Source organism: Podarcis cretensis, assembly GCF_951804945.1.
Source record: "Podarcis cretensis genome assembly, chromosome: 4".
Taxonomy (NCBI): Eukaryota; Metazoa; Chordata; class Lepidosauria; order Squamata; family Lacertidae; genus Podarcis; species Podarcis cretensis.
The window spans coordinates 23,512,264-23,528,695 of NC_137173.1; the positions used below are offsets into that span (position 1 = coordinate 23,512,264).

The window sequence follows — 16,432 nt, forward strand, 5'->3', positions numbered from 1 at the left end:
ATGAGATTTTCGGGCTTAAGAGTGTGAATGCAGATGGATTAATTCTCTGCTTCATGGGAGCAACGTTTGGGAAAAACAGCTCCGAGAGAGAAGAGTCTGCATTCCAAACATTCCTGTGGTTTTTCCTGTCCAAGGAAAGGAATGTGGTTGCTTAGCAACGCAGATAAGGGCTGGAAGTCAGGCTATGCCCAGAGTGGCAAAAACAGCTTGTGTTTTGACTAGGTCCTTACAAAGGAACTTTCCAAGCGGCCAGTGTTATAGCTGCCAGGTGCACAGAGTGTAAACAAGCCAGCTATTGGATTTTAGAGGCTTGTGTTTGAGAGTCAATGCAAGGACTCAAAATGGATGTCAAGAAGGGAAGCCTGCCTTCTCCACCCCTCTTGACCAGTGACAATTATGCATCTTGGTCTATAAAGATGAAGGCCTTGCTGCAGAATCAGAGACTGTTTGGGGTGATTGAGAACCCCATCCCTGCAGCACCAACGCGTCCTTGGGAGTCACAGGATGTGAAGGCCAGAACCGCTATAATTCTGTGCGTGTCAGATTCTCAGCTTATTCATATACAAGATTTAGAGCACGCGAAAGATGTTTGGGACACGCTGAGAAGGACACATCAGAGAGATGCAGGTTCTTCAGCGTTGCTGTATTTTGAAAAGCTGACTAACCTGAGGCTTGCGCCTGATGGAGATGTTCAAGCGCACCTGACGGAAATGAAGTTTCTGCGTCAACAGATGGTGGAACGCAATTCCCATCTGGATGAGGAAGTGTTTTGCTTCATGGTGATCAACAGCCTGAATCGGACTTACAAAACGGTTGCCAGTCAGCTGGGGTCTCTCCCAGCGCAAGATCTAACTTCGGACAGGGTCTTTGCCGTGATTCTGAACGAACATGACAGACTTGCCGCCCTGGAAGTGAAGGACAGGGGGAGTCAAGAACGGAGTTCTAACACCCCCACTGCTGTAGCTACTGGAGGAGACGCCGTAGCTTTGAACGTTGTCCGATGCCACAATTGTGGGCAGACTGGGCATCTTCAGCGGTACTGCAAGGAGCCACGTCAGAACAAAGGAGCCAAGGGAAGCTCCACGAAGTCTGAGGCGTCAGGCAGAAGTCATGCCAAGTCACAGGCGAAGCCTGCAAAGGCTTTGATGTCCCTAAAAGCCACACCACAAGTGGGGAATTTCTTCGTTTTAGACACGGGAGCGACGGTTCACATGACCCATCGCAGGGATTTGTTTTCGTCGTTTAAGAAGCAAAGCTTCGTTGTACAACAAGCCAACGGTCGAGAGCTGGAAGCCACCGGAATTGGGACTGTGTATCTTAAAAGTCTGAACTTGACTATAAACGATGTTTATTTGGTTCCAGAGTTGAAGTACAATCTGCTCAGCGTTTCGCAGATTGCAAAGAAGGGACTAAAACTGTCCTATGATGATCAACACTGCGAGATCTACAAAGATGGAGAGTTGTATCTTTCTGCCAAAGAGAAAGATGGACTGTATTTGTTGACTTTTGATCAAAGTGATTACATGGAATGTAATTCTTGTGATTCTAACATGATTTCTTTTGCAGGTGTAGCCAAGAAGAACGCCAAGCAGGTCACCTCAAGGGTTGACAAGGCATTTCAGCGGGTGTATGCTGATGTGATTGGTCCTTTAGCACCATCTAGAGGCAATGCAAAGTATTACCTAATATGTGTTGATTCTTTTACAGGTTTTGTCTGGATTTATCTTTTGGAGAGACCGAAAGAAGCCTTAGAAAGGTTTAAAGAGTTTTGTGACAAAGTTAAAAATATGCATGATGCTGACATAAATTGTCTTTGCACAGATGAGAAGCCAATTTTTCTCTTACAGGATTTCCAGAGGTTCCTGAAGAAGAAAGGGATAAGACACAAAATTGCAGCTTCCGAAGAAGCTTGGAACAGATGTGTCTGTGTTAGGGTGAACAAAGAATTGCAAAAGGGAATGCATGCGCAATTGCTTAGTTCACATCTGCCACATGAGTACTGGGCTGAGTCGCTAATGTCATATTGTTACACGTGGTTGAGAAAGTTTTCAAAAGAGTTGGGATGTTCTCCTTTTGAGAAACTGTTCCACAGAAAACCTTCTGTTGCCCATTTCAAGGTTTTTGGGTCTCATGTGAGGACAGAAGCTCCGGGTGGAGTAAAGAATGCCAGAGGCATTTTTGTGGGTTATGAAAAGGGTCTCTACAGAGTAATTTTGTCTGAATCTGGTCAGGTGATTCTCACAAAATTTCTAGAGAGTGCTCCTGAACAGGAGCGAGTGATTGTTCACACATTTCCCACAGGAGATGATGATGATTCTGATGATGATGATGATGATGAGTTTGATCTTATTGAGTTCAGTAGTACTGATGATGACAGCGATAGCTCAGACAGCTCAGTTGTCACAGTCATTGAGAAGAAATCTCACACAATGACTAGACCCTCAGAAGAGGAGGATGAACCACTGATTAAGCTTAGTACTGGTTCTCCAGAGAGTTCAGAGGCTGAACCAGAAAGCAGAGAAGAGCAGCACCTCTTACGTAGGTCTGAGAGAGCAACGAAGGGTGTACCACCCAAGAGGTATTCAAAAGAGTTTGCCAACCAAGCTATTGCATATGTTGCTGTTGTAAACGACCAAGGTCAAATTGAAGCTGTGTCTGAGTCAGAGACAAAGGCACAACAGAGAGTTGCTAACCAAGGTAATGCAGAAGCACTCATTCCTTGGAAGTCACACAACCAGAGAGGTACATTGGTAAAACCAGTGGCGGGTAGTTCCAAGGGTGGAACTGAAACAACAGGGGAGTGTTATAAGTATAACAACTGTTTGTTTTCTTCTCTGGATGACGCTTTGCTCGCAGCACGCATTGATACTTTAGGGGGAGTATGTTATTCTAAAGCAGCAATGCAGCAGCAAGCAAAGGCTATAGCAGCCAAGTCTGCTGCTTGTGGCTGGAAAGCCAAACAGGAAGTATGTGACTGTTGCCATGGAAACAAAGGGGCAGTCCATTCTGTACTGAGCACCGGATGTTAGCTCAGTGTGTGTGTCATATGACCTGTACAGGATGTACATGGGTGGAGTTTGGAGTTTCTCTCTGTTTGTTGAACAGAGAAGACATGTTTTCTCTTTTACTGTTTGACTGCTGAAGACAGGAATAAAACATGTAGATACATTTCTGTCTGAGTCTGATTCCCCTCCCTGGGGATATGCTGGAGAGCAGGGAGGAGGAGAAGCAGTTTGGTGTGTTTTTCTCACAGCCTGAGGAAAATCGCCGGAACGGACCTCGTGTGTTTTTCCTTCGGGAGTCGCCGGAGGGAGGTCAAAGGAATTCAGCCGGTGCCTGGAGAGATAGGCACATACCTCTGACCGGCCCTGAATTCTGACATTATCTGTAGCACCTGTAGCAGCACAAATGGATGCCTTCATCTGCCCCAGCTGCAACAAAACATGTCTCTCCCATATTGGTTTTGCTAATGGTTTGACTTCACCCGCAATTGAGCACTCTTCCATTATCTCTTGGGACAGATATGCCTCCCATCTGAGTGGGTTGTCAACAATAGAAGGCTCAGGTGGAACCACTGTAATCTTGCTGAAGATCTTACCACCCCTCCAGAAAGACGTGAAGGTTGTGAAGTACGAGAGCCCCACAGGAAGAATTCAGGACTCAAGCTGGATTTTCAGTAAGGCTTTATTCAGTTACAGTCTTGCAGCATTGTATTATTTTTTAAAAATAATTTTTATTAACAGGCCAATCACATCACATTATTCAAATCACATTAGTTCCAAATTATACAGCCAAATTTAAAAAAAAAAATTAGGGTACCCATACATCAAGCTCCGCACGAGTCCAAAATTCTGGATAACTCCAGGCATCACATATTTTACTGCTTTAATTAGACAGTTCTATCCAGTTCGATCCGGATAGTCCTTTATTACTTTCTTTCTCATCTTGTTGTTATCATATCAGACCTCACCTGGAGTACTGTGTCCAGTTCTGGGCACCACAGTTCAAGAAGGACACTGAGAAACTGGAACGTGTCCAGAGGAGGGCAACCAAAATGGTCAAAGGCCTGGAAACGATGCCTTATGATGAATGGCTAAGGGAGCTGGGCATGTTTAGCCTGGAGAAGAGGAGGTTAAGGGGTGATATGATAGCCATGTTCAAATATATAAAAGGATGTCACATAGAGGAGGGAGAAAGGTTGTTTTCTGCTGCTCCAGAGAAGCGGACACGGAGCAATGGATCCAAACTGCAAGACAAAAGATTCCATCTAAACATTAGGAAGAACTTCCTGACAGTAAGAGCTGTTCGACAGTGGAATTTGCTGCCAAGGAGTGTGGTGGAGTCTCCTTCTTTGGAGGTCTTTAAGCAGAGGCTTGACAACCATATGTCAGGAGTGCTCTGATGGTGTTTCCTGCTTAGCAGGGGGTTGGACTCGATGGCCCTTGTGGTCTCTTCCAACTCTATGATTCTATGATTCTATATATTCCTTTCTTTGCGATCTCTGATGATTCTCACAAGCAGACTGAAAACTGGCGTCTCTGTGTGGGTTTTGCACTCTTCACAAACTATCTCGTTCAGGGACAGCCTCTGTTCAACGCTTCCATAAACAAAGTTAACCTTCGGTCTGTCCTTTATTTTTTCTCAGGCTGGCCAAATAAATCAGACAAATCAGGGGGCTCTGTCAGGTCAAACTTGCATTCCAACACTCCTTCTCTTTCGAACGATTCTGATTCTCCTCCCCCCTGTCCTTCTTTATCCGGCAAGCCTGTCTTGGCGAGACGCCATTTTTTAACTGCGTCATAAAATTTTTCCTCTTTCTCACCGTTCACCAGTCTTCTCTCCTGTTGTAATCCTTCCCCACATTTCTTAAAATCCTGCTTATGATTAATAAAAACGCGACAATCTTATTTCTTTCTGGGGTGAAGGGTTATTAATATCACATTGTGTAAAGAAAAAAAGGGTTTTTTCCTCCACCCCCCCTTCGTTCCAAACATACAGTCTCCTAGTGGTGATTCATCAGAAGATTTACTTATCCATCCGTCACTCCCGGTCACAGAGATCCATTAATCAGCAGCCTTATCTGTCGAGCTTTACTTGATGTATGTGCTTCAGCTTCCTTTCCAATCGTATGTTTCCAATTATAATTCTGAGCTGAAGCAACCAGCACGCGCTAATTGGAATCGGCGTCAGGAAGAGCTGACTTCACCGAGGGCTCGTGCCAAGTGTTCGGCACCCCCATCTCTTGGATCAGGGGGTGCATTGTGAACACCGCTGACAAGACAGGATCCCCCCACATCCTGGAGGGTAGGGAAGGCTGCATACTTCCCATAGCAGCCCCTTAATTACCTCGTATGGGTCAGAGAGATGTTATTATTGGCCATCTTCCAACGCGCCACCTGGTGGCCCCCTCACAGTCTTGCAGCATTGTAAAGCCGTCTTGTTACCTTCAGCATACAGGTGGAATTACATTCTGGTGAGAAGCCGTCATCTCTTCACACCCCTACCAACTAAAGTTAACCATGCCTCTTTAGACTAGCTGTTAATGGATCAATTAGGCAACGCCCCATGTCTTGTGATGCTTGGTCATCCCATGCTGTTGAGTCAGCATTCCCAATGAGCACAGAGTGTTTAACTCCTTGATACCCACAACACTCCAACAGTGAAATGCACCACAGCTTCACAGCCAGAGTCAATTTCTGCCCTTGCTGCTGCAAGGCTCAAGGTACCAGACAATTTTATGGCACCCAGCTCACCTACAGTTGAGAGAAACTGTAGCAAACATTTCAAAATGCCCGGACTAACACTCCTAATGAGATAGCACAATGTTTATTTTAATTGGCTTCTCAATCAATTAAAAAGAGAGAAGGGGGGGCAAACCCCAAGATGGTTAATGAGCTAAGAACATTTAATGAGTCAATGGCCATGAGCATTCTGAAGTCTGTTATGAACACTCCCTCTCTTCTCAAAGTGTTCTTTAACTCTGAGGTTTTATGGTAATACATTTAATGTAATCATGGCGGGTGGCATCAGGGCCAGGAGGCAATTTTAGCAGGGGTTGTTTGAAGACATAGTCAGTGACCGACACTGCTTCCCTAAGCCTTACAAATGTCAACCGATAAGGCAGACATTACGAAACAGGAGCCCACAATTACGTCTTGATCACAAATGCGGAGTTAAAAAGGAAATGGTGAAAACATTTTGGAAAGAAGCAAAGGTGGGAAATCATTTTCACGCAGAGGACCACATTTCCCCACGAATAGCCTTCTGAGTGCTGCATAGGTGGGGCCACAACCAAAGATGGTGGAAGTAGGGTGGGTGAATCTGTCAATTTCGGTTTCTCATTTTTCCAGTTTTAACTTTGGTTCTCCCCATTTCACCCGCCAAGAGCGATGCTCAATGCCTTCCACGCATCACATGGCAGGATTGAGTTTCCAACCAAGATGCGCTCTCCCCAGCCCCCATTCCCAGCTTGTTCACACTTCTGTCTCAGCAACATCTATGCTCGCTTAGTCATGTCCACAGAATCTTCCATGATTTGCTCCATGGGAAGCTAGCTTCATGCAGACCAAATCTATGTTGCAAAGACATCTGCAAATGTGGCACGAAGGCTGGCAACATTAACCCCACCGTGTGGGAATCCCTTGCAGACGACAGCAGTCCCTGGAGACAGACAGCCAGGTCATGTAGCCACAGCAGCGACCAGAGATGGAATGACCTCTGGAAGGAGTGCAGAAAGATGAAATGTCATGGTGAATCTGAAGCATCACAACCGGACACTTTCATCTTCCCCAGCTGCAACAAAACATGTCTCTCCCCTATCGGTCTCTACAGCCACAGCAGGCGCTGTAACCTTCCAACAGTTTGACTTTACCACCAAAGGCATGCTCCTCTGTTGCCTCCCGAGGCAGATGGATGCTACCAATCCCAACCAGTTGGGCATTGGCGGCCAAGGAAGAGATCATGGGAAGCGGAGACTTACATCCCTCCAGACAATCTCCCTACTCCCGCTTGCTTCACCAGCTGATCAGGAAATGGCTCAACAACAAAAAAACAGGAGACTGCTTCTTCAGGAAGCTTTTAATAACCTTCCTATAAGAATGGAAAGGAGGCATTAATGAAGGAAAAGATGGTATCAGAGGAAAAGAAAACTAATCACCAGAATTAATTGGTACTTTTTACTAATATTCCCCCGAGAAACATTTAAAATGTTCCCCTCACCCAGCTTTCAGCTTTAAATATATACCAGCTATATATTTAGCATTCTGGAGCCATCAGCATTTACAAATTTATTCATTGCTTGGAAAAATTTCAAGCTCCATTGAATGATTTACCAGAACTCTTCTGTATCAGAATTTTTTCAAAGAGAAAACAAATCTTGAGACTTTTAATTAAAAGGAGCTGAGATGAAATTAAAAGAGAAATCTCATTTGCTTTGCCTAGAACAACAAATGAAATGTGTAAAAGAGCCCTATTTCGCATGATCACAAAAGTCTACTTGCATGGCAAAACAACAACAACAACAACACACCTTCAAAAACTCATCCCAGGCATTTCAGAAACAGCTGGGAAATTTTTTTAGACACAAAATTGAATTTCAGTGAGACTGCTCTAATTAAACTGAGGGTTTTGTTTTAACATTTCTGTATCTTCAAGCAATCACATAATTAGAAAAACTTATTTAAGAAAACGGATATACCTTCAGGTAAAAGAAATATGAATCGCACTGTGTTTCCAAGGAATTCATTTCCCACTTGTCCTTTGTTTCGTTTTGCCAATATTTCCCCCGCAAAATCTAAAAATGCAGCTATTTTAATGGAAGTACAAATGTTGCACTGTTTGATTGTGAACCAGGGCACATTTCTGAGCACTTTGAAGAAAAGACAAAAGTTCTGACTGAAACAAATGCATGAACAGTAGGTGTTGGGTGAGGGGAAGAGATGGGGAGGAGCAAAAGTGCAAAGTTTGCTAAGTGAAAAGATGGCTTGAGGGCACAGGATGAAGCCATCTTGCTGAAGCTAAGCAGGCATGGATCTGGTCAGGGCCTGGATGGGAGGCCATTCCAAAACTCTATGTATGCTGCCTTGAGTTCCAGAGTTTCACATGAAAGGGGGAGTGGCTCTTATGCCACTCTGAGAATTTGTATCTCTGTCAGGAATAGGTAAAGGTAAAGGGACCCCTGACTGTTAGGTACAGTCGCAAACGACACTGGGGTTGCTGTGCTCATCTCACTATATTGGCCGAGGGAGCCGGCGTACAGCTTCCGGGTCATGTGGCCAGCATGACTAAGCCGCTTCTGGCAAACCAGAGCAGCGCACGAAAACGCCGTTTACCTTCCCGCCGGAGCGGTACCTATTTACCTACTTGCACTTCGACGTGCTTTTGAACTGCTAGGTTGGCAGGAGCAAGGACTAAACAACGGGGACTCACCCCGTCTCGGGGATTCGAACCGCCGAACTTCTGATCAGCAAGCCCTAGGCTGGATATAATTAGGCAAAGAAGTCCAAGTATAAATTGTTTGCTTTCATACTCTCGGAGAATAGCAGGCCTGATGTTGCTCACTGCACTGCCAGAAAAAGCAAGTACAGTGGTACCTCTGGTTACGAATTTAATTCATTCATTCATTCATTCCGGAGGTCCATTCTTAACCTGAAACCATTCTTAACCTGAGGTGCCATTTTAGCTAATGGAGCCTCCCGCTGCAGGCATGCGATTTCTGTTCTCATCCTGAGGTAAAGTTCTTAACCCTGTCACGCTGATGTGACCCAGATCCAAGGACATGAGCAATCGACTAGCAGAGTCCAAACAGAGGCTTAGCCTTGAGGAGTAACATCTAAGCCTAATTTATTGCAAATTACATCAAACGTAACAGAACAAAGAAAAACATGGCTTCTCTCTGTGTCTTTCTTCCTCGGAGAGAGAACTGCAAAAGCAATAGCTATACAGAGCGGAAACAGCGTATCTCCCTTTCCACTCACAAGACCCAATAATCAGTGCTGTAATGTAAACAGACATGTGACATGTAACAGCCCCACACATCTGCAGCATGGGAGGAATGGAATTCTCCACACTTCCGGGTTAGCGGAGTCTGTAACCCGAGGTATTTGTAACCTGAGGTGTTTGTAACCTGAGGTACCACTTTAACCCTGTCTCTCAAATACATCCAGCATACCACTATTATATGTATATATTTACTCTGTTCCCCCAAATCAATATCTCATCCCCATCATAATTCTCTGGATTTCCTTTTGTTTGGATGCATCTTTGCTGTATTCGGTGAAACTGTCAGCAAAATTTCTTTCATTATCCCTGATACATTGCTCTTGTGCACTAAAATTTCTCCCACCTGGCTCGCTGTGCAGGTATCATTTGCCCTGAATTCCTGTTTGATTGGCTTGAGCCAAAATTGCTATTTACATTAGAAGAAGACTTTGGGAAAAGGAAGAAGAAACATCCCAAACCGCCACATACCATAATAGGCTATTGCCTGAACAAGGAATCCCAGAGTCAGGAGAGCAAGCAGAGCAGCACTTTAAATTCTCAACTGTATTTCAGCAGTGAAATTGGATTGCGAAAACAGACGATACGACTACAAGCAGAACATTAGCTTGTGAACAAAATTTGGGTTTTGATTTAACAGTCAGATACTTGAAGGAGGGAAATTACTCCTCGTTAGTTCGAAGGATCCCCAAAGATTTTTATGTTACTGGGGAAAATATTTGATAAATACTTGGCTCCTGCAGCTAACATTCCACTCCAAATTCTTATTTCCTAGGGGGATATGCCCTGTTGGTTTTGGTAGAACTCATTTTTAAGAAAGGGAATAGAACAGTCAGGAGGGAGGTCCTGGTGTTAGGATGTTTGTCCCCCCATTGCCACTAGGGACAGCCAGGGATGTGAAGGGGTAGGGTTTAAGGCACTTCAGAATAATATTAGGATGCAGGTTTATACCTGAATGGGGATGCGGGTGGCGCTGTGGGTTAAACCACAGAGTCTAGGACTTGCAGATCAGAAGGTCGGCAGTTTGAATCCCCGCGATAGGGTGAGCTCCCGTTGCTCGGTCCCTACTCCTGCCAACCTAGCAGTTTGAAAGCATGTCAAAGTGCAAGTAGATAAATAGGTACTGCTCCGGCAGGAAGGTAAATGGCGTTTCCGTGCGCTGCTCTGCTTCGCCAGAAGCGGCTTAGTCAGGCTGCCCACATGACCTGGAAGCTGTATGCCTGCTCCCTCAGCCAATAAAGCAAGATGAGCGCCGCAACCCCAGAGTCAGCCATGACTGGACCTAATGGTCAGGGGTCCCTTTACCTTATACCTGAATGAGGCATTACATAGGGCACAAATGAACTTGAGATGGAGAGCATTACAGAGGCAGGGAGCCATCAGAGAAAAAACCTGTTCTTGTGTTGCCACACCGTGGACCTCCCATGGAAAGGGCACACAAAGAAAGGCCTCAGACGACAATTGCAAGGGTCCGAGATGGTTCAGATGAGGAGATGCAAAGAGGTACTGGGGCCCCAAGCTACATAAGGCTTTATAGGTCAAAACCAGCATGTTGAATTGGACCCGGAAACTAATTGGTAGCCACTGCAGCCAGGCCAGGACCAGTGGGATGTCCTCAGGTCTTCTTGTGCCGGTGAGCAACCTGGCCACCAAATTCTGCACCAGCTGCAGTTTCCAAACTATTTTCAAAGGCAGTCCCATGTATAATGCCTTGCAGTAATCTAACCTGGAGGTTACCAGAGCATAGAAAACAGGAATTAGGCTATCTCTGTCCAGGAGAGGCGCCTCTTCCCTATCTGCATCTTTCTTTGAGGTTGGATGAGGATTGCGGCCAGAGAAGATGACACACAGAAGCCCCAAAGCAGCAAATGAAGGAAATGAAGCATAAAATCGCAGAATTGTAGAGTTGGAAGGGACCCTGTGGATCATCAAGTCCAACTCCCTGCAGTGCAGGAATACACAACTATCGAACCTGCAACCTTGGTGTTATCAGCACCACACTCTAACCATTCCAGGTGCCACTTACAAGCGTAGATCTTTGCTGCTATATTTGCCCCAGAATGCTTCCTCGCCTTCCTCTGAAATTCAAGATCAGCACATCTTGGGGTCTGCGGTGTACTTGAAGACCAGAATCCCAAGACACCACAGAGCTGTTGTCGTCTCCATGACAACAGCCAGCTAATTACTAGAGGGCGGCATGGCTGTGGGCACACCATTAGCTGAGATCAGAGGAACCACTTCTGCAAACAAAACTGTTTGCGATAATGTTGGTCAAAAGGGATGGTGGCGTACCAGACAGACAGCCGCAAAGCCTGTAGGAGCTCTGGAGGTAAGGGGTCCCTGGGGGGTCTTTTCTTTTTCCTCCCTTCGCTTTACAGTGGGCTACAGCTAATGAGTCCCATCTGTTCTGGTGCAACATACTGTACTTTGAACCGGTGGGGGAAAGGACACCAGCAGGACCCTCGGAGATTTCAGAGTCAAAAGATTCTAATGAACAGATGAAAGTGATCTTGAAGAGATAAAAGACAACATGTCAAATGGTGATTAGTGGACTTGAACACTTTGATCGCTCAGTTCCAACACGTTGTTGTAATTAGAGCTTTTTCCAGGGGTGGGGGATCAGAGAAGGTGCCTTGTAGTTGGAATAGCTATTTAGTAGTAGCTCCTTAACTGGCAGAGCTGCAGGGGGGAAGGTAGCAGTAGATAAACTTAAGTGTCTCCAACTATGGTGGATAATTTTTTTTTACTTTTCATAGAGCAGTCACCTGCATCTCATTAGTGTCTATGGCTCCTACATCTCATCATGCTCGTGGTTGGAATCAGGGCCTGCCCAATACAAAATGGCCGCCTGAGGCAAAAGACACCCTCCCTGTTCCACGAACAGAAGCCAACAGAACTTGCAGTTAAATCTGGCTGCAAAACTGGTGGTGGTGTGGTGTCCTCCTGCCACACCTGAGATAGCAGGCCAGATTAAGGGGCCCAGGAAAGGCTTTGAAACAATATAGGAGAATAGCACCACCACCGTTATCTGCCGCCTGAGGTGTTTGTCTCAGTCTATTGGTAGGGCTGGCCCTGGATGGAATGCGAACTCTGCCTGGATAATGTAATGACCCAAGTCATTTAGGAGGAACCCATTTGTGGATATGGGGTATATCTGTGACAACTATTCATGACAGATATAGGGAACATCCAGATCAAAAGTTTCATCCACTAAATACAAGTTGCTGTAGAGCAACAGGAGAGAGCTACTGCCCTCATGCCCTGCTTTGGGACTTCCCAGATGTTGGGAAACTGTGTACGTGCAGCTACTCATACAGAGTCAATTAAGGTTTGGCAGACAGCCAGAAGGCAATCTGAAGGAGTTAGTCTGCCTGGTGATAACAGAGGCATGGAGACAGCTCCCTGATTGGTCAAGCTCTCTCAAGGGAGTGATAATTAATGGCCTACTAACTGGAATGTGTTAGTTCAGTATTTCAGTGTTCAGTGGTTCAGCGTGTCAGTGAGTGTAGGAGTTGTGAGTCGTGTCAGAGAGAGCTAGCAAAAGATCCGTGTTCTGTTCCTGTAAATAGTCCACTGTATATAATAAACACCTAACTACAAGTTCCTGGTTCCTGCTTCATCTATCCTGTCTGCAGCCAAGTCGCCAATTGCTTCCGTGGATTCTGCGTTTACTCTGCTAGGTCTGGCTAAGGTCCTGCAACTAGTCAGAAAGCTGCGAAACACCAAATAGGTTTTACCCATCTGCCCAGCCATGGTTTGAAACAGCATGCTGGACTAGAGCTGCCTTTGTTCTTCTTATCTCTGTTCTGGAGCTCCTCCTAACACTTTGGTTTGGTCAACACTGCCATGGAAAGGAGCCACAGTGTGCCTTGCCTAGGACTTCTCATGCTACCCGGGCAGCATGGGAAAGTATTTTACAGCAGCAGCTCCCATACTATCCAAGTAATGTGGGAAGCGAAATGGAATTCCACCCCAACCTCTAACAAAACCGTTCTAAAACAGTGGGGGTTTTTTTGGAAGGAGCAATGTAAATTACGTCAGCCACATTTCCTTAACACATGTATACTGCAGTATGTGAAAATAACAAGGAGAAGCATTTCCTACACCATTGCACTAATAATAAATCAATAAGTTAAGGCACAAAGGCTGCCTAGTGAAGATAATGTGCTGAATGGAGCATTTTAAGAAAAGAAAAGTCTTTCCCATTTTATATAGCCTACAAATTTGTCAGCATTTGGATGATTAGGACACTAAATATAGCACTGAGGATCTATATAGTGTTATAAACATCAGCTGCTGTGTGTTGCCAAACTCATTCCATATTAGAGTGCTGATTTGAGTGGGACAAAACTGGGTTAAAGTCAAGTAACAAAGCAACCTTATATATGTCTAATCAGAAATATTCCCCACTGAGTGCAACAGGACGTATTCTGGGGTAGCACTGTATCTCAGGTGACCTTCAGTTTAGCCTGTAATTGGTGTGTGTATTACTAGAATGAACATGATGGTGTCGAGTCATAATTTCACATTATTATTATTATTTCAAATAGTATACCACCCTATATCCAAAGATCCCAGGGCAGAGTACAACATAAAAAATATAATTTAGAGAGCATAATTAATAATAAAAACATAACACATAGCATAATAATACACAGCGTAATAAAATAATCAGAATAACAGTTCTCCACTATATTTAACAGGCCATAGATTACTTAACGGTTGAAGGCCTGAGGAAAGAGGAATATTTTTACCTGGCACCTGAAGATGTGTAATGATTGTGCTAGGCGAGCCTCTCTAGGGAGAGCATTTCAGAGTTAGGGAGCCACCACAGAAAAGGTCTGTTCTCATGTTGTCACCCTCCAGACCTCTCAGGGAGAATGTAGAGAAGGGCCTCATATGACAAGTGCAGGGTCCACACAGTCGAAAACAGAAGATCCAGAGTGGGACATTGGGCTGGTGGCATATTGGGGCAGCCCCATGGTTATCATGGCAGCCATGAAGTTCTGGGATGCCCTAGAACCAATCACCTTGGTATGGAAGTTGAAGTCTCCCAGAACCAGCTTCTGAGAGCTCTCAACACCACGATCAATACCAGGTCTGCTAGCTCAGACAGGGAGACTGCTGGGTAGCGAGGCAGACAGTAAACCAGAATCCCTAATCTGTCCCGATTACCCAATGGCAGGAACAAACTCTCTAGATCCCCATTCAGCTGGACAGAAAGGCTGGAGAGAGAAAAATAATCTCTACACACCACAGCAACCTCCCCTGTCCAGCCCTCAAGTCTGCCCCGATGCTGTGTCGAGTACCTAGCTGGCCACCTTAAGACCCACACAGTTACTTGCTTGAAAGTGCCATGCTAGATACAATCTGTGTCTATTACAATACACTGTCTATTTAATAATGTAGACAAGCTGGTGAATTTACTGTGTGAAGTGGCCAAAAACCTGAGCTAAATTTAACGCCATTTAAAGTTTGGCAAGCTCCCTCTGTGTAAATGTCAATGAGGGGTGATTTGACTGATAAGGTGGTGTGTTTCATCAGTGAAAGTTTTAATTGCAATTTTACAAGTTGCCTTCCAATTAATTTGTGGTGCTATCAGCTAAGGGTGTACAAAACTGTTCAGTTTCTCCCTGTTTCTCAATTTTTCCAATCCTCAATTCTTCACATTTACACATACCGGTAAGTTTGCATGTGCTCATGCATAAGTTTTGGGACGCGGGTGGTGCTGTGTGTAAAACCTCAGTGCCTAGGACTTGCCGATGGTCTTGCATGGTCAGCAGTTCGAATCCCCGCAGCGGGGTGCGCTCCCGTCGTTCGGTCCCAGCGCCTGCCAACCCAGCAGTTCGAAAGCACCTCCGGGTGCAAGTAGATAAATAGGGACTGCTTACCAGCGGGAAGGTAAACGGCGTTCCGTGTGCTGTGCTGGCTCGCCAGATGCAGCTTGTCACGCTGGCCACGTGACCCAGAAGTGTCTGCGGACAGCGCTGGCTCCCGGCCTATAGAGTGTGAGCGCACAACCCTAGAGTCTGGCAAGACTGGCCCGTACGGGCAGGGGTACCTTTACCTTTACCTTACTATGCATAAGTTTATGCATTTTTGTACTTGGATGAAGAACCGCATTGCAGAAGTCAGGGAAGTGTATATTGCCATATGCCAGGAAAACTCCTGACACCTCCTGGTTTTCAGGTGTAAAAATGGCATTGGGGGGGGGGGGATTTTGCAGAATCGGCAAAATAAAGTCAGGGAAAACCCAGATGTATGGCAATGCAATGGAAAAAGCAGTGGAAAAAGCTCCGAAAGCTTAAAATCAATATTTTTGGAGGAGGTTTCCCAACCAAAAAGCTCAAAAGTTTTGGGGTCTTCCTTAAAAAGACCTCAACAACTTTGTGGGTGTCAGGAATTTTACTTTTGGAAACATGGCAACCCTAATATTTCGAAAGATTTGCCTGTTGCTTTGGAAAGTGATGGTTAGGATGGGTCAGCTTTAAATGCAAGCGGAATTAACACTCTCCCCCTTCCCTGCTGCCAACAAACAAAGCCTCCAGAACTCTGAAGGACTCTTGAAGAATCTCCTGCTGCAGCTCTCCTAACAAGATGTCCCGGCCTGATTGTAAGCCCAGGACCGGTGGCAACAACCAGCACACAAAGAAGTATATCAGTATAGTGGAAATGTGGAAAACAATTTTATTTCGTGGAGTTAGGTAGCATATCCCTTTCCCTTTAACATCCCCAGTTTGAGGTCAGCTGGATTCTTGTGTTTCACACACCTGTCCGGAGTTCCTTGGGTTCTTCTGTGTTGCAAGTGCTGGCTGGATGCCAGGTGCACTTGATTACATCAAGGCAGGCTATAAAAGCCATAGGTGGAGGGGCCCGGGGAGCTTCTACCCAGATCAAAGGACCTGATGCTGGGAGACTGACAGGTGGGGTCTTTCTCCTGCTGCTCTACCTGGGGCTCCGGGCAGCTGAAGGGGAGATTGGGTAGCCCCTGTCGGGTATGTTTTATGTTGTGCTTTGCATGCCTGCTGTTTATTTGTTAATAAAACTGTTTTGGTTCCCCTTCCACCTCCTCGTTCCTTTTGTCCTGATATCCTTGGAAAGAATTGCTGTATTTGGCAGCACAATTGGCCAAATACATTTTGATACCTGAAGTGGAGCAAAGGAAAGGCCCACTAACACCAACACCCCAAAATCTGAATTATAGCATCCAGATAACCGTTCCTGCCTTCATCTAGGGATGGGGGAGAATCATAGAATTGTGGAGTTGGAAGGGATCCGAGGGTCATCCAGTCCAACCTCTGCAATGCAGGAATCTCAACACGTGTTGGTCCCCCATGCAATTTGATTCAGTTTGCATTTAAAGGCAAACTTGCTGAATTCACTTAAATGCTTACATGCACGGAAACACAGCCACCCTTTGAAACTGACATTTCTC

At 45.4% G+C, this 16,432-nt stretch overlaps 2 long non-coding RNA genes across 3 annotated transcripts in view; one reads left to right on the top strand and one right to left on the bottom strand.

Moving 5' to 3' along the window:
- The window catches only part of LOC307215160, a 150,813-nt gene extending 134,753 nt beyond the window's left edge, over positions 1-16,060 (top strand). Inside the window, exon 2 of the long non-coding RNA XR_013838334.1 lies at positions 15,867-16,060. This is a non-coding gene — a long non-coding RNA (uncharacterized lncRNA). The remainder of the gene's footprint in view (positions 1-15,866) is intronic.
- LOC307215175 lies at positions 5,425-13,870 on the bottom strand. Of its 2 annotated transcripts, XR_013838349.1 has the most exons (4): positions 13,752-13,870; positions 13,408-13,487; positions 11,424-11,506; positions 5,425-7,089 (listed from the first exon to the last, which is right to left on the bottom strand). It is a non-coding gene; the product is annotated as an uncharacterized lncRNA (long non-coding RNA). The 2 variants fall into 2 exon arrangements; XR_013838348.1 differs by lacking the exon at positions 13,408-13,487.
- Positions 16,061-16,432: the final 372 nt, after the last annotated feature.